Genomic DNA, 19,240 nt, shown 5'->3' with positions numbered 1-19,240 from the left:
AGTTGTGTTACTGGAAAAACTCGTCTATCTATCTATCTATCTATCTATCTATCTATCTATCTATCTATCTCATATATATACATATATACAAGTGTGTGTATGTGTATGTTCATATATACATGTATGTATATTTTATCTATCTATCTATCTATCTATCTATCTCATATATATACATATATACAAGTGTATGTATGTGTATGTGCATATATACATGTATGTATATTTTATCTATCTTTTTATCTATCTATCTATCTCATATATACATATATATGAGTGAGTGTATGTGCATATATACATGTATGTATATTTTATCTATCTATCTATCTATCTATCTATCTATCTATCTATCTATCTATCTATTTTTGAGACAGGGCCTCTCCATTTAGTCCTAGCCCTAGCTGTACTGGAACTTACTATGTAGATCAGATTGGCTCCAAACTCAGAGAAATCCTCCCACCTCTGTCTCTGTCTCTGTCTCCCAGCTGCTAGGTTAAAGGTAAGTGCCACAATGCCCAGTCCTCTGATCTTTATTATATTAACTGATTTCTAGTTTTATAGAAAAAATTATGATAATGTTTGATTAATTACACCTCAGAATGTTTGACCTGAAGTCTTCTACATTTTGAATACTGAACCTGTCCCAGAATGACTTTGCTGCTGAGTGTGTCCCAGGTAAAACCTGCTACCTACACTTTTTGCTTAAGATAATGTTTCCCTCTAATTTGTCTGTGTTATTTATGAAATTCACAGAAGTGGGTTGGTATTTCAAAGAATATTACATGTTAGTATGCTCATAATATAGTCAGATAGACAAAGAAACTTGAACCTACCTAAAATTAATACCAAATCAAATAATTGTATATTTAATATCTGGGTTCAGGACCTGATCATTGGTAGTGCTTCACATGGACCTACGCCCAGTTCCTCAGGGGCATCTTCTCCCTTCCTTACCTCATGGCTATGCTTCTGACTTCAGTGTCCTGTCTTCCCTCTTTTTACCATAAAATTCTACCACCTGTACACGTGTTACTAAGAGATGTGTTGGGGAGACAGTGAGATGGCTCCATGGCTTCAGGTACATTCCACCAAGGTTGATGATCCAAGTGTTATCCTTGGGACCCACACTGAAAGGAGAGGACCAATTCCCATAGGCTGTCCCCTAACAACCTCTACATGTGCACCATGCCATGTGCACAAAGAGACAAACTCAGACATGCACACGGATGGACATGGACAAATGCACACACACACACAGAGTGCTGGTTATTCTTTATCAACTTGACTCAAACTAGTGTCACCAGGGAAGAGGGAACTTCACCAAGGAAATGCCCTCATCAGACTGTCCTATGGGCTTGTCTGTAAGGGCATTTTCAGCTGCTAATCGATGTAGGGAGTCCAGCCCACTGTAGGCTATAAGACACCTAGGCAGGGGGGCCTGGGCTACATAAGACAATTATCTGAGCAAGTCTGGGAAGCAAGCCAGTAAGCTCCAGTCCTCTATGGCTTCTGTTTCACTCAGTTCCTGCTTCTTGATTTCTGTCTTGAGTTCCTGCCTCAGCTTCCCTGAATGATAGACTATAAGATATAAAATGAAGTAACCCTGTCCCCAGCTGCTATTACCATAGCAATAGAAAGCAAACTAGGACACACATATACAATGATTAGATGTTGTAAAATTAGAAAAATGTGTTATTTTTCACTTATTTTTTTATTTTGCATGAAGTGAAATAATACTTATTTTTCTATGATTTGCTTTTTAAAATTTTATTTATTTTACTTTATGTGTGTGAGTTGTTTTTTGCCCGCATGTCTGTATGTATGTGCACTATATGCATTCATGAGCCCCGGAGACGTCAGCCGAGGTATTGGCCCCTGGAACTTGAGTTGCAAGCCAATTATGAGCCTTCATGTAGGTACTTGGAACTTAGTCCGGGTCCACTGTAAGAACAATATGTGCTCTTAACCACGGAGACATCTCTAACCATTGAGCCATCTCCCTCTGCCCTTGTGACTTGTTCCTCTTGGATCAGCATAGTTTTGAGATTCATTACTGCAGACATACCTAGGCTGGGCTTATTTCCACTGCTGAACATGTTCCCAAAATAGAAGGAGCTGAGAGACACACTGTAAGTAACTCACCAGGTCCAGTGTCCATGGGCATTCCGGCTGGTTTGTTTTAGTAGTCATGCTGCATAAATATCCCTGTTTCTGTCTGGTAGGATACCAGAACACACAAACATGTCTTCATCCTCCAAAGCTAGATGGAGCCACTGTGTCCTAGTGGGCATGAACTTTCAACTTCACTAGGCTCTCATCACATGGATTTATCATCACTAGAATATCATCCCTAGTGGGTTTTGATTAAAAAAAAAAAAAAAAAAAAAAAAAAAGAAAGAAAAAAAGAAAAAAAATCCGAACCAAAACAAAACAAAAACTAGAACAAAACAAAGAAAACTTCAGTAGATGTAATTTATGATAATCTGCAAACATGAATAGTGAATAGGTTTTAGGCAAAATTAGAATGTAAAATTTTCTAACTCAGGACAATGGATTTTACTAGCTTATTGATTTTGCACAAATAGCTCAGAAAAATGACTTCCCAGAGGAGACAGGCCAACCAAAAGCCGGAAAGTGAATTTAAATAAACTGTTGACCCATTTGCCCTCAGCTCTATGGATGATTTATTAAGATATTTTTTTCAGAGTGACTAAAACTACTGAGGTTCTAAAATTAAGTTATTTACTTTTTATTTATATTTTTAGGTTTTTTTGTTTTTCTTTTGTTTTTGCTCTGTTTTTGAGACAGGTTTCATTATGTAGCTCTGGTTATCCTGGAACCCATTATATAGACCAGGCTGGTCTCGAACCCATGGAAACCCTCCTGTTTCTCCCTCCCAAGTATTGGGATTAAAGATGTGCACCGCTATGCCCAGCAAGTGCATTTACTTGAAATAATTAAAGACATTTTATTATTTTATGCACATGGGCCCTTTGCCTGCATGTATGTTCCTGTACCGCGTGAGTGTCTAGTGTCAGAGGTCAGAAGACAGCTTCTGGAGAACTGGAGTTAGAGATGGTGTGAACCACCACATGAGTGTTGGGAACTGCATCTGGGTCCTCTGGAAGAGCAGCCAGTGTGCGCTTACCCACCAGACTATCTGCTTTTACTGGAGAGTTTAGATAAATACTCACATCTTGTGTAATCTAATCCAGTTTGCTTCTTGAAAAATTTTAAAAAATGACAGTTTCTTCTTTAAAAAAATGAAAAGCTGTTAAATGTAACAGGAAGTCTTATTTTAATTTTAAAACTGTTTTTAAGTTTTAAAAGATTGGACTGACAGGGCAGGGGCCATGTTCGTAGTTTGTGTGGCCACCAGAGACCACGTGGAAGCTGGAATGTGCCAGGGTGGAAAGATACCCAGGGTGGGGGCCCACCTGCTCAGAGGAGAAGGGAGATGGGGTATAGGGGAGGATTGTGGGAGGGGAAACCTGGAGGGGGAGAGTGAGCAGGATATAAAGTGAATAAGCAACAAACAAACTCACAAACAAAACCCAACCCAACCCAACCAAACCAAACCACCCACCCACCCAAACAAACAAACAAACAAAAAAACTCCATCATTTTCAAGCATCACGTGCTTCTCTGGCTTGTGGCTGCATCTCTCTGGTTTCCCATCACCTTTTCCCTACGTCTGTGACTCCTAGGCCTGCCACACAACATAGATAAGATGGTAGTCCAGCCCACTTACTTCAAAGTCCCTTATTTAATTTCTGTACAAACTAACACTCCTGAGGTTTAGGGATGAAGGCCCAGTGTCTTTGGGGGCTATCCTTCTGCCCACTACAGGGAAGGTGAGAGTCACTGCTGTTGTATGTGAAAACAAGCCCCGTGACTTTTGGTCTGTTGATTACTGAAGTCAGTCCCGAAAGAAGAAAAGGTCTAAATGATTCAGTCAATAATACCTTGTGAGGCACAGTGCTTACGTAAATAGTGTGATTGGGAAAATATTGGTGGAGTGTTAGCTAATTTATAGCCGGAAGGAGCTATGTGACACGAACCCAGGTGGCTCTTGGATGTCAAATCAGAATGCTTTTCACAGACAAAAATGGGCAGGTAATGAGATGCCTCCTAATTTTGATTGAGCATTGATGAGAATGTTGAAAACAGCAAATGAGTTCAGCTTGCAGCCCTCTGCATGCCTCCTTCTAGGGTGTCTGTGGATAAACCCTCCATTAGAGCAGCATATCTGCTGTGCAGAGTGGGAGCACACACTGTTGTGTTTGAAGTGCGGGATGACACCTCATAAATGGTATAATTATTCTACGTTAATTAATAATAAGAATGTAAGGGTTACAGCCATATGGCTTAGTGGTAGAGCATTTCTGTAGGAAGGTCCTAGGTTCAATGCACAGTCCAACAATTTCAAACATTTTATTATAATAATTTTAAAAATAAAAAGTTCTACACAAGAAATATAGGATGAAATTGAAGTGATTGCTTTTTTATAATGTCATTTTTTTGCCTTCATTTATAAACCTCAATTTCTTGAATAATATAAACCAGGATTCTGAAGTACATTAGGGACACATCTACCTATGATGAATGCTCAGGACAAGATATTAGGATTTTTTAGTAGCATGAACTATGGGCAGAGAGTTTGATCTCTGGGTATTTGATTACCAAAAGTCAATGTTTGTGTTCATCAGTTGTAAAAAGAAAAAGCAATATCTTGTATGGCGTATTTAAAAAAAATTCCATTACATTTAAGTAGTGCAATAGGATGTGGAATAGTACTTTTGAGTGTGTGCACATGTGTGTGCACATTTGTGTGAGTGGGTGTATTAGTCAGGGCTCTCTAGAGCCATAGAACTTATGGGTTGTCTCTATATAGTAAGGGAATTTGTTGGTAACTTACAGTCTGTAGTCCAACTCCCCAACAATGGTCAGCAGCAACCGTGAGTGGAAGTTCAAGGATCTAGCCGTTGCTCAGTCCCACAAGGCAAGAGAGAGAGAGAGCCTTCCTTCTTCCAATGTCCTTCCATAGGTCTCCAGCAGAAGGTGTGTCCCAGATTAAAAGTGTGCACCACCATGCCTGGGCCTGGGATTTGCTTTGTTCCAAATGACCTTGAACTCAGAAATCTTTTTGCCTCAGTGTCCTGGGATTCATAACAACCGTGCCTCAAGATCTTCATGCCAAGATCTGGGTCAGAAACTTGTATCTCCCATCCTCAAGATCAGGATCACAGGTGAGCCTTCCAATTCTGGATTGTGGTTCATTTCAGATATAGTCAAGCTGACAGCCAGGAATAGCCACTACAGTGGGTAAGCATACATATTGAAGTCAGCCCACAACCTTGGGTGTTGTTCTTGGTAGTGTTTTTGTTTTTGTGAGGCACTGGTCTGAAGTTTTCCAAGTAGGCTAGGTTGCTGGCTGGCTAGCCAGACCAGATCTGTCTGCTTGTCTCTCCAGCATCAGGAGTATGAGCACTTGCTATTCCTTATAGCTAACTTTATGCTACTTTGTGGGTTCCTCCTTTTCCCATTCTATATGACCCTGGTTTCACCCCTTATCTAGGTGAACATGATAGGAGAAAAGTAAAGATAGAGGGAGAGACCTAGAGATCCTTGAATCTAATCTATTTCTTGTTTCTTCTTTGCTTGTAGCAGGTCTTTGCTACCTTCACAGTTCTTGTTTTTCCAACCCTTTCCCTTTGGTTTCATCTCTGTCACTAGATAAGAGAACAAGAAAGGATAGAAGGGAGAGAGAGATAGAGGTGTCTGAATCCAATTTATTTCTTCTTGTCTTTTTCTTTGAGCACAACTAAAACCTACAACCAACCAACCCTGAATAAACACCACCAACCCTGCCTCTGGGAGTGGGGTGTTCTAGCATTTATATACCCTCTGTAAAGTTCCCCAAATTCCAAAGGCCACACTGTCACAGAAACTATCTGCAGGTGGCAAAACCATGCCTCTGCTCCAGCACAAGGCAAATCATAGTCAGCTGCTGCAGACAGTTCGCAGTAGCCCCACATCCCAACACCTGGGATTAAAATGAAAACATATTCTTATAATATTCCTGTGTTATAAATTTATTTATATTTATATATTTTCTGTTTTAAAAATTATTTTACATTGAATATATTGTCACTTTTTTTAGACACACCAGAAGAAGACATTAGACCCCAACACAGGTGGTTGTGAATCACTACATGGTGGCTGGGATTTGAACTCAGGACCTCTGGAAGAGCCATCAGTGCTCCTAACCACTGAACCATCTCCCCAGCATTTCTGTGTTTTTTTCCCCCTAAAGAAAACAAAATCCCAAGTTTTTTTCTCCACATGTTTGTCCTTTGAGTATAGGAAGGCTACTGATTTGTTTGAGTTAATTTTATATCCGGCCACTTTGCTGAACTTGTTTATCAGCTGTAGGAGTTCTCTGGTGAAATTTGTGGGGTCACTTAAGTACACTATCATGTCATCTGCAAAGAGTGATGTTTTTACTTCTTCCTTTCCGATTTGTATCCCCTTGATCTTCTTTTGCTGTCTAATTGCTCTGGCCAGGACTTCCAGTACTATGTTGAATAGGTAGGGGGAGAGTGGGCAGCCTTGTCGAGTTTCTGATTTTAGTGGGATTGCTTCAAGTTTCCCACCGTTAAGTTCGATGTTGGCTGTTGGTTTGCTGTATATTGCTTTTATTATGTTTAGGTATGGGCCTTGGATTCCTGTTCTTTCCAAGACTTTTAACATGAAAGGGTGTTGAATTTTGTCAAATGCTTTCTCAGCATCTAGTGAGATGATCATGTGGTTTTTTTCCTTTGAGTTTGTTTATATGATGGATTACATTGATGGATTTCTCTATGTTAAACCATACCTGCATGCCAGGAATGAAGCCTATTTGATCATGGTGAATGATCATTTTGGTGTGTTCTTGGATTTGGTTTGCAAGAACTTTGTTGAATATTTTTGCATCAATGTTTATAAGTGAGATTGGTCTGAGGTTCTCTTTCCTTGTAGGGTCTCTGTGTGGTTTAGGAATGAGGGTTATTGTAGCCTCAAAAAATGAGTTAGGTAGTTTTCCATCTGATTCTATTTTGTGGAATAGTTTGTAGAGTATTGGTATTATGTCGTCAATAAATGTCTGATAAAATTCTGCACCAAACCCATCTGGACTTGGGCTTTTTTTGGTTGGGAGGTTTTTGATGACTGCCTTTATTTCCTTAGGTGCTATGGGATTATTTAGATGGTTTATCTGGTCCTGATTTAAACTTAGTACCTTGTATCTGTCTAGGAATTCATCCATTTCCTCCAGATTTTCCAGCTTTGTTGAGTATAGGCTTTTGTAGTATAATCTGAAAGATGTCCTTCACAATAGTCACAAAAACTATGAAGTTGGTGTGACTCTAACTAAGCAAGTGAAGGACCTGTATGACAAGAACTTCAAACCTCTAAAGAAGGAAATCGAGGAAGATCTCAGAAAATGGAAAGATCTCCCATGCTCATGGATTGGAAGGATCAACATTTTAAAAATAGCCATCTTACCAAAAGCAGTCTACAGATTCAATGCAATCTCCATGAAAATTCCAACCCAGTTCATCACTGAGTCGGAAAGAGCAATGTGCAATTTCATTTGGAATAACAAAAGACCCAGATTAGCGAAATCCACCCTCAACTACAAGAAAGCATCTGCAGGAATCACTATCCCTGACCTCAAGCTATATTACAAGGCAATTGTGCTGAAAACTGCATGGTACTGGTACAGAAATAGGCATGTGGATCAATGGAATAGAATAGAAGATCCAGAAATGAGTCCTCATGTATATGATCACCTGATTTTTGACAAAGGAGCTGTAAACATTCAATGGAAAAAGGACAGCCTATTAAACAAATGGTGTTGGTCTAAGTGGCACTTAGCATGCAGAAGAATGAAAATAGACCCTTTCTTATCTCCTTATACAAAGCTCAAGTGCAAGTGGATCAAAGATCTCCACATTAAACCAGGTACACTGAAACTATTAGATGAGAAAGTAGGGAAAAATTTAAAACTCATAGGCACAGGAGAAAATTTCCTAAACAGAACACCAATAGCTCAAGCTCTAAGGTCAAAGATTGACAAATGGGACTTAATGAGATTGCAAAGTTTCTGTAAGGCTAAAGACACTATCATGAAAACAAAATGGCAGCCAACAGAGTGGGAAAAGATATTTACCAATCCCACATCAGATAGAGGCCTAATATCCAAGGTATGCAAAGAACTCAAAAAGCAAGATACCAGAGAATCAAACAACCCTATTAAAAATGGGGTATAGACTTAAACAAAAATTTCTAAATTGAGGAATATCGAATGGCTGAGAAACATCTAAGGAAGTGCTCAACATCCTTATCCATCAGGGAAATGCAAATCAAAACAACCCTGAAATTCCACCTCACACCAGTCAGATTGGCCAAGATCCAAAACTCAGATGACAATAGATGCTGGCGAGGATGTGGAGAAAGAGGAACACTTCTCTACTGCTGGTGGGGTTGTAAACTGATACAACCACTCTGGAAATCAATCTGGCGGTTCCTCAGAAAAATGGACACAGTACTACCTGAACATCCATTTGTTCCACTTCTGTGCTTTTACCCCAGAGATGCTCCAACATAAAACAAAGTTACCTGCACCACAATGTTCATTGCAGGTCTATTTATAATAGCCATAAGCTGGAAAGAACCCAGATGTCCTTCAGTAGATGAATGGATACAAAAATTGTGGTACATTTACACAGTGGAGTACTACTCAGCTATCAGAAACAATGACTTAACCAAATTCTTAAGAAAATGGTTGCACCTAGAGAATATCATCCTGAGTGAGATAACCCAGTCACAAAAGAACAGACATAATATGCAGTCACTGATAATAGGCTACTAACTCCAGAAAGCTCTGAACACCCCAGAAACAACCCATAGACTGTGTGAAGGTGAAGAAAAAAAGAAAAAAAAGAATATATTTTAATTAAAATAGAACTGTATCACATCTCTGTTTCCTTCCTACAGCCCCTCCCAGTTTCTCTCCTATCTCCTCAAATTATTAACCTCTTTTCCTATATTATTTATATATATATATACATATGTGTATGTATATGTACCCAGAAATATTTAGTTACTACCTTATAAAAATGTATTTGTATACTTTTATGCAAAAATGCTTAAAAATCTGCACATTTATCTTTGTTTTTTAAAATAAAGTTAAAAAAAAAGAAATCAAAATCCCAGAATTCTCACTACAGTCACTCGTGTTTGTTTGTTCTGCTTATTTGTTTTGTTTTATTTTAACATGGGTTCTGGGGCTCTGACTTAGCAAGGCAAGCACTTTACTGTGCGAGCTATCTCTCTCCAGTCCCCGGAACAACACTTTCTAGAGTCATTGTCAAGCAAACAGTGAGAGAATGTATATTCAAGGTCATCTCCTGTGCAGAAATGGTCACTCTTTGCATTGCTGTTCACAGAGTATCTGGCATGGTGGGTAAGGTTGGAATCCGTGAAAAGCTATTAGATTTTTCTATTGGTTTTTCCACTTCCAGTACCATTTCAGGTAACCTGAATTATAGGTTAGTATTTTTTCCATTTCATAACAATATGGAGGGAGAAAGCAAATAGAAGAGGAGGGGAGAAAAAGAGGGGAGGAGAGTGGGAGGGGGAGGAGAAGGAGGAAGGGTCATTGTCAGAGATAGTCACACTAAAATGTCAAAGGAAGACAAAACTCTAGCATTAGACATTTCTATTAATGCCAGCCTTATCCTTATGATCTTAAGTATTGTATTTATCATTTGTAAGCCTAATAAATGTGGTTAGAAATAGTTTTTAAAGATGTACACATTTTTGCTATGGATTTTATTTTACAATAATCTTATTTGTTGCTTTATTTCATAAGTTCAATGCTCACAGCATGATGTTTCACTGCACATCTACAGAAAGGCAAGTTTATGTGTTTGCTCTCTGTCATAGTTATGGTTTCGCTTACTTTCCTTGTCACTGTGATCAATCAGGCGATGCTAAATTCAGAGTTGGAATGCTATAGTCAGGTTTTGGTTTCAGAGGGTCCATCCAAGCTTGCTTGGCTCTGTATACTGGAGCAGAGCAGAGTGTCGTTGTAGTGGGGGCAGAGCAGCTTCTCACTGTATGGGACATGGGGAAGGGAGAGAGAGGATGGAGAGGAAAAGTAGAGGAGAAGGAGGAAGGGGGAAGAAGAGGAGGAAAAGAGGAGGATGAGGAGGCAGTGGAAGGGGAAGTGGAGGAGAATTTGAGGAGAAGGAAGAAGAAGAGGAAGACATGGAGAATGGGAAGAGGAGGAAGAGGAAATGTGAGGAAAAGAAGGAAGAGAAAGAGGAGGAGGAGAAGGAGGAGGAGAAGGGATTGATACACACAAGATCCTACCTCTACTGATCTACTTTCTCCAGGTAATTAATAGAGCTCCGGCTAGGGACCAAGCATTTAGTGCAGAAGCACTGGGTTGGGGTGTTTCATGCTCAAACTCTAACAGTCATGTTTCCATGTGTGTGGTACAACCACCCAGGACTCTCAATATGGCATCGTTATTCACTACAACCCTCACACTGTGTTTTCAGTGTCTAAGGTTTCTTTCCACCTTCCACAACTTCAAGTCTGCACCCCTCCGCTTGCATCTCCCACTCCCCCCTCACCTCCGAAACACCATTTCTCTGTTCTTAATTTTTTACCGAATGTCCTCATCACTGATACAATGATACTACTCTTAATCTTAGTGACACTTTGTTAATAAACATTTTATTATTATAATTTTTTTAAACCTAAAACCAACAGTCCACATTAGTGCTGAGCAAAAAACATTAAGCTACTCGTTCTCTTTCTCCCCCCTCTCTCAAAAAGGTGAGAAAGGGCAGGCAAAGGGACTCAGAGGACAAATCTGCTTGCCTCCAGTCCTGGTAGTCTGAGTTTGACCCCCAGGACCCGTGTGATAGAAGGAGAGAATTAACTACTGCAAGTTGTCCTCTGACTGCAGCATGCACACATATGAGCATATTCATATAACACACACACACATGCACACGCATGCACACACATGTGTGCACACACAAATAAAACTTTAAGTGTACTAAAATGTGAGAAATATATTTTTTAAATGATATAATTTGTTTAATGGAAGTATTTAAAAATAAAATCTTTTCATCATAGTAAAGACAAAATGATTCTAAATGTGACAAGGCTTCTTACTGATGTGTTTAGAGATCCTGGACTTCTCCACTTTCTCTGTTTTCTGGTAGCCGAATCCCCCTCCACCACCTCTCTTTTTAACCTTGACATCGTGGCTGCTTACGTTCAGACCAACAAAAGGAGGGACCTTAAAATCAAAAGACAGAGCAACCTGAGGCAAATTTAAGTTGTTTGCATTGAAGATCTGCCTGAGAGAGTGGGAGTCATACGCTCGGATGCAGGACTTGTATGCTTCCTGTGCAGACTTATGGAGAAAGTAGTTCTCTTCGGACAGTTTTTCCAGCTGAGACTGAATATCAGAAACTTTAGACAAGAACAAGTCAAACTGATTCAATGGAACTAGTTTGCTTCAAGCTACGTAGAAAACTCAGCTCTCCAGGGTGAGGGATGAGCAGGGCGGCCCTCTTCCATTCAGACCCCTGGCTGTTCTACCGACCCAATGAATGTATTCTTTGGGGTCATCAGGAGGGCTGTACTGGACAATCCAGTGCACTCCAGGGATGTCCAGCCCTCTGGCTGCCACATCCGCACAAAGCAGCATTCCCGAATCTCTGTTGCAGAATTGGAAGAACGTGGTTGTTCGCTTACTTTGCTTCTGCTTTCCGTGGATGGCCAAGGCAAGCAGGTCAGTGTAGTGGAGCAGCTCCTAGTGGTACTTCACAGACATACACAATGAAAAGAAGACCATCACTTTCTTCTTCTGGTTGTTCTTAAGAACTGTGAAGAGCAGAAGGAACCTTTTCTCAGAGGGACAAACAACATATCCCTACTCAAGACCATCCACAATGGCAACCTCTTCATCGTCATCATCACCAACGTACAATGGCTCTTTTGTCAGAGAAATTCTTGCCAAGTCTTCAACTTTTTGAGTTTGTGTGGCAGAGAAGAACAATGTTTGCCTATGTGCTGGCAAATGTTTACTAATTTGTTTTAATTCTTCTTCAAACCCAACAAGATACGGTCAGCCTCATCAGTAACCAGACACTGTAGGTTCTGGTCCATAAATCCTGGTGTGTTCTGCATGTGGTCTAGGAGCTGGCCTGGTGTGGCTGTGATGATGTTGATGCGATTGAGGTGCTTCTGCACCTCAGCAGACCTGTCCCTGCCACCCGTGATCAGCCCATACGTGTGGACATGGTGTGTCATCAGTTCTGTAAGGACACCAAAGGTCTGCATGGCCAGTTCTCTGCATGGAGAGAGAATCAGGACTCCTGTTCCATCGCCGGGCATGAACGTCATTTGACAATGAGCTGGATCACAGGGATGAGGAAAGTGAGGGTTTTTGAAGATGCCAGAAGATCCGTGCCTTCCAGAAATGGCCTGATAGTTTTATGCTGGTTCTCCGTCATGCGCTTGAAGTCCATTTCTTCTATGGCCTTCAGGGTGTTCTCATTGACGAGATTAGACAAGGAAGCAAATGAAGTGTCCTCAAAAGCACCTATGGCTCCAGGTGCATATGTAGAAGATAGCAGTGTCTGGCATCAATGAAAGAAGAAGCTTTTGGTCCAGTGAGGGCACCTTTTCCCAATGTAGGGGAATGCTAAGGCACTGAGGTGGAGACGGGGATCAGGAGTGAGTACACCTTTGTGGAGACAAGTGGAGGGGGGAATGGGAGCAGGGTGGGGGAAGGGGATAACATTTCAAATGTAAATACAGAAAATATCTAATGAAAAAGAAAGTATGCTGTTCTGAAGGAACTATCAATCAATCAATACTTAATTGGATTATAAATCATATTCTTTATTGACTATTACATTATACCTCATTAAAATATTTTTTTATTTTTATTTTTTTTAAAGCACCTGTCAGTCCTAGGGCAGGCTGGGCACCTCGCTGTCATCTCCCCGCCTCACACCAGCTTCTGGTTCCTCACAACCCTCAGCACGTTCCTCACCTTTTGCTTTTTTGGTATCAGGCTCAGCATCCTTTGCCATTTTCCTTTTCTTCTTCTTTTTTAGCTCTGAATCAGGAGACGGTGCTGCTGCTGCTTCTCCGTTGGCTAAGGTGGTAAGTTTTTGGGGTGACTTTTTAACGAGCATTTTCCACAGTCCCCTCAGGCATGCCTCCACTTCGTGCTTCTGCTGAGCCCTCAGTCACAGACTACTTCAAGGCCTCTTCAGCTCTTCCACCTTTTCCTGTTTCTTTAGGCTCATCTCCATTTTGAGGTTGGGATAGGCTCGTGTCTGATGCTTCTTGCAGCTTCAGGTTCTGCTGCCGCAGCTCGGCGTTCCGCTTCTTGGTCTTCCTCCATCTGTAACTGTGACCTGATGCCGGGCTGCCCAGGCGTCTGCACCAACCGACAGATGCACATGCGCAGTTGCAAGTCGGAAGTGTATTGCTGGACCGAGAATAAAATGATCAAAATGCCTCATATTAATCTATGAAAGAATTAATGAAATATAATCTTTGACAGGTTCAAGCAAAGTTTCTTTATTTCATGTGTATGTGTGTGTGTGTGTGTGTGTGTGTGTGTGCTTGTATGTGTACGAATGACCACACATTCACATTTTATTGTTCTAGAACAATTCTTATATAGATCAAGCTGGCCATAAACTCATAAAGATCTCCAAAATGCTTGAGATTAAAGGCATGTGTCACCACACACCTTTATTATTTATATTTTTATGTATTTATTTGTTGTGTAATTGTGCGTTTGCACACACATGCAAAGAAACAAACATGGAGGTCAGGAGAGAAATTTTTAGTTGGTTCTTTTTTGTTAAGTGGGTCCTGGAATTAAACTCAGGTCTTTAGTCTTGGCAGCAGGCTCCTTTAACTGCTGAGCCACATTATTAGCCCCTGACCATGATTAGCCACAACCTGATTATTTTATCTAGTGCTCTCCAAATGCTCAACATTGCTCTTTGAAACAAAACTCAGATGCATTCTCAAGCTTTGGATATGGATAGTGAGAAAATCCTCGCCTCAAAGAGCTCAGTGCATACATTTATGTGTGTTAAACAAGAGGAGGAAGGGAAAGGGAGGAAGTTTTCCACTGCCAGAAGATGAGGAAGCTCCAGACAGGATTGGAGAGTTGGATGAGTGGTTAAGAGTACACATTGCCAGGTGTGGTGGTTCAGACCTTCAATCCCAGCACGTGGGAAGCAGAGGCAGGAGGAGCTCGGAGTTCAAGCCCAGCCTGATCTATATATCCAGATCCCGGACAGCTAGGCCTACATAAGAGAGACCCTGTCCAACAAAACAAAACAAGAACCAAAGCAAAACAATAAACAGTGGACATATTGCTCAAAGGATCTGAGTTAAGTCCCTAGCACCCACATGAGGTGACTTACAACCGCCTATAACTTCATCTCTAGGGGATCTGACACTCTTTTCTGGATTCCATGGGCATCAGCACTCAGTGTGCACAAACCCACACAGGGGCACATACATAAGCAATAAGTCACAAAAAATAAAAATAATCCAACCCCCATAAAATACGTTTTAATCCCAGCACTTGGAAAGCAGGAGTAGGTAGATCTCTGAGTTTGAGGCCAGCCTGGTCTACACATAGAGTTTCAACTAGGCCTACATAGTGGTAATATCCTTTCTAATAATAATGATAATGGCGATGATAACAACAATAATTAATAATGCCTTTGAAACAAAATTGTTTTTAGGTTTACTTATTTATATGTACGAGTGTTTTGTCTGCATGTATGTCTATGCGTCACTTACGTGTCTGTGTGCACGTGGAGATAAGAGAACATTGGATCCTCTATACCTGGAGTTACAGATGGTTGTGAGCCATCATGAGGGTTGCAAGAGCAACTCATCTCTCTGGCCTCTCCCTCCCCCACACAAAGTTATTTCAGCTAAGGTGTACATAGAACCTGTGCAAAGGGAGAGGCTACTGACTGAGAGAGGAATCACGGGGTCTAGCAAGAGAGACCATGCAAAGATGCTGTCCAGGCCTTGCTCCAGTGAGTATCATCTGCCAGATATGAGGAGGGAGCTGGGTCAGGATGCACCCAGAGACCACTGGCCTTTTCTGAGTGTTTGAATTTCTGGTGCCACAGAGTATAGCCAATAGTTCCCTTCCTCCCATGCTGTGAAAATACCCACAGAGATCAGCCAGCGGGTCTTTGGCACATGGACCAATTCTCTCCTTGGCCATCTGTTCTCCGAGACTCTGCTTGTCTGTCTGGATGACTTTGTGTGACCACTGCTGCTCTTCAGACATTTGCAAGCCGATCTGACCCATGGAAGGGCAGTAGAGAGGCCACACGGAGAGCCTCTGCTTTGGACTTTGAAGGAATTGTATAAAATCAGCTCCTTAAGCATGTAATTCTCATCTTCATCCCCATATTGCATTTATTCTATACATTAAGGTTGGAGGCTGTGTTTTCTTTCATATATGTTCCCCTCACCATTAAATCATCTCTTAGAATGTGATTTCACACTTTAAAGTGTCTCATCACATGCAGTAATACACCACTACTGACTTCAGAACTCCCCTCATGGGGAACATTTAGGTGATTTCCAGTGTTTTGCTGTTAATACCAGTAAGACATGGTCCCGAGTCTTTTTGTCTCTGAATTAAAAACAAAAAGTCTTTTTGTTTCTGAATTAAAAAAAAAAAACAAAAAACAAAACAAAACAAACAAACAAAAAAAAAAACCCCAAACATATGACAATCGCAAGATAATGACTGTAAACACTGTTGTCTGGCTTTGGGGTTAATTTTTTAGGCTTATTAGCAGCTCTTTAAGCAGCTGAGGCCCAGCTGCATTGCAGATGGACAAAGCCCACAGAGACTGAGTGGACACAACACCCTGGCTGCAGAGGAAAGGCAGGTGCAGGAGTTATGAGATCTCCATGGAAACGTGCTTCCTGGCTAGATACACATCTTGGTTTCTCACCCCCTGTCTGAGAGTGTGTGGTGCCTAGTGTATATAAAATAAGGTCCTGATTTGAGTTTGGCTGTTTTTGAGGAGATACCACATCTACGAGTAGCCTTCGTCCTCTTTCTTTCTGAGGGGAAATTGGTTGAGCTATCTTCACATATTAGCAGAAAAACCGGAAAAGACTAATGGCTTTGTTGCAAACAGTTGGAGAATGCTGGTTCCTTGCAAGTCAATAAGTGTTGAATTATGCATGACAGTATCACCAAGTTACATTTATTATTAAGCTCTGGGTTATAGTGGCCAGGGGATTTGGAGAATAACCCAAGAAAGATACCAGCCAGGAAGAGTCACAGCCCCTTTGCGGCAGATTGTCACAGCAGAACAAATTCAGTTCCCACCAGAGAGCAGAAGTGTGACATTCCTCCAACAATTCCTGACTTGGAAGCACAAGACTGGGAGAAGTCCACATGGTCACTCTGAGTTTTCCTCCTCTTTCTTGGCTGGGAGAATTAGTAAATCTCAATGAATTTTGTATTTCTGCTCACCCAGAAGGAACACATATTCATTCTAATAAAACTAGAGGAAGAGTTAAATAAAAATGTCTTCCACTTAAGTAAATATTACAGGACAGTGAGGAATATTTTTCTTTTATTACTCAGCAAGTAAAGATGCTTGCCTCCAAACCTAATGACCTGAATTTGATCCCTGGGACACACATGGTGGGAGGAGAAAACCAACTCCCACAGCTGGCCTTTGACCTCCACATATATGTTATGGTATGCTTTCTACGAGGTGGCTTCATGTAAGCTGAACCTTTAAGGTGAAATAAAAAAAAATTGTTTCAGTAAAATTTGTATATTATCTGTCATCTGTGTTCATAGATAATATACAAAGATAGATAAAATAGGACACAGCTTTTGGCTGAAGGAGCATATGCCTACCTAAAAAGCAGGGCAACTAATTTATAACCACAGGAAAAGCTAGTAAGTGCTATGGTTTAAGCTGTGTATGTGGTATACTTATGACAGCATTTGGAAGAGTAGAGGGGAATCGCTTCATCCAGCTAAGGTGGTCTCCTTGCATAATGATAATTTAGCTAAAACAGTTGGGGACTGAGGGAGTATGCTCAGGTCTGCACTAGGCCCTCTGTTTACATGCTGTGGTTGTACAGCGTGGGGTTTTTGTGAGATTTCTACCAGTGGCAGTGGGGTGTCTCTGACTTTTTTCTTACTTGTGGGGTCCCTTTCCTTCTACTGGGTTGCCTTGTCCACCCTCAATATGAGGGTCTGTGCCTCATTTTACTGCGTCTCGTTACGCCGTAGCTGGTGGATATGAGTGGGAGTCCCACTCTTTTCTCAAGGGGAATAGAGGAGCAGAAGATCTTCGGCAAGGGAGGTATGGTGGAAACTGGGAGAGGGAAGGGAGGGTCTGGTTAGGGTGCATTGCATAAGAGAAAAATAAAGACAAAAAAAGAGTTGCCTTCCAAATATTTATTAATATTTTTTGATATGTACCAGCAGTACAAATACTTGATGTATATTTTACGTAATTTTCTTTTTATTTTTGAGACTATAATTTAATACATCTCTCCCTTCCCTTTCCTTCCTTGAATTCTTTCTCATTCTCCTTTAAATTATAGACTCCCTTTTCTAGTGTGACTGCATGTGTATGTGTACATACCTTTATATTCCTAACTATAACCTATCCAGTCTGTATAATGTTACTCGTATATATGTTTTCAGGGCTGACTATTTGGCATGTGACAATAGATTGGTGTGTTATGCCATGAGGAGGGCCACTTCTCCCACACCAAGCTTTCCTCATATCCCTATAGTTTGTGTGTAGAGTTGAGGCCTTGTAGGATTTTCCTGGTCCAGTTTGGTGTCATCCTCGTTCTGCGTATGTTTGGGCAGTTGTGTTGGGTGAGAGCTCATGGGTGTAGCTTCTGACATTTCTAGGAGACACAATCTTGTAACAAACTCTCTGATCCTCTGGCTCTTGCAATATTTCTACCCCCTCTTCTGCAATGTTTCCTAGCCTTAGGTATGGGAATATTTTGTAGATATATCCATTAGGACTGGGCTTCACAACTCTGCATTTTGTTTGGTTATTATCACTTATTTTTGTGGTGCCTGTTGCAAAAAGAAGTTTCCTTGATGAGGGATGAAGACTATACTTATATAGGATGACAAATGTTTACATATTATTGTTAAGGATTAGTCATGGTGTAGATTTTCCTCCAATAGCCATGGCTTCATTGGCACTGAAGCTTTTGCTAGGTTTTCAGTACCAGGCCTGGTTTCTTTCTTGTCGAGTGGGTCATAAGTCCAATTAGAGAGCTGTTGGTTACTGCCAAGATATGTGTGCCACCAGTGTACTCTGAGGGTTATTGCGTTATGCTGGTCATTGATGTGGTTCATAGGTGACATAGCTGGGTAGGACTGTTGGTTACCTCCCTCTTTGGAAGCTTGTAGAAAACCCTCTGGTACCATGAAAGCTAACCCTAAGGGAGGGTGCATTTAGGTCAGCTCCAGCCAAGAGTTCAGCCAGTTGAAGACTAAGCTAAGCATCCTGAGTAGACAGCCATAGAAATTAAAAAGTAGAGATAGAAAGTAAAGATCCAAGATGCACTGGTGCAGAAGAAACAAGACACAGTCCCACAAAATGCACCAAGCTGGTTATTAGCTTCATTCATGTCTCAAAGGTTGTATTTTCCTTTACAGAAACTCATAGTTATGAATCTTGGTAGGGCAAAGCATTGTTTGCCAGTGTCCCAGGAAGCCAACCCAATGTTGAATGTTCAAGAGATCATCTTCTTCATGGAATTGAACTACTGTGTGGAATTTTTGCCAAGGTGCCTAACTTTATCTCATCATGGTGTTAGTGTCTCATCGCAACGGCACAATATCTGACAGAGTCCATATAAGGTAAGGAATAGTTTGGCTGTAGCTGAAGGTACAGCCCATCCTATTTAGGAAGTTGTAGTGTAGGAGCATAGGTGATTGGTTCCATTACGTCCACAGTCAGGAGGCTGAGACACACACATGTTGCTCTTCAGCTCATGCTTTTTTTTTGCTATTGGGTTTATGGAGGGGTGGTGCTCACATTAGAGCTGGTTTGCCATTCTCAGTTAATTCTTTCTCCACATGCTTTTATAGACA

The 19,240-nt window shown here is 41.0% G+C and overlaps 1 pseudogene across 1 annotated transcript; it reads right to left on the bottom strand.

The window, feature by feature from the left end:
• Window positions 1–11,209: 11,209 nt before the first annotated feature.
• On the bottom strand, window positions 11,210–15,436 carry LOC308418947 (ATP-dependent RNA helicase DDX18-like; annotated as a pseudogene). The gene is made up of 3 exons: window positions 15,294–15,436; window positions 13,035–13,519; window positions 11,210–12,670 (listed from the first exon to the last, which is right to left on the bottom strand). The product of its transcript is annotated as an ATP-dependent RNA helicase DDX18-like (transcript).
• Window positions 15,437–19,240: the final 3,804 nt, after the last annotated feature.

Source organism: Micromys minutus, assembly GCF_963924665.1.
Source record: "Micromys minutus genome assembly, chromosome: 3".
NCBI classification, from domain to species: Eukaryota; Metazoa; Chordata; class Mammalia; order Rodentia; family Muridae; genus Micromys; species Micromys minutus.
Note: the sequence above shows the minus strand (reverse complement) of the source record. Positions and strands in the feature narration are given on the sequence as shown.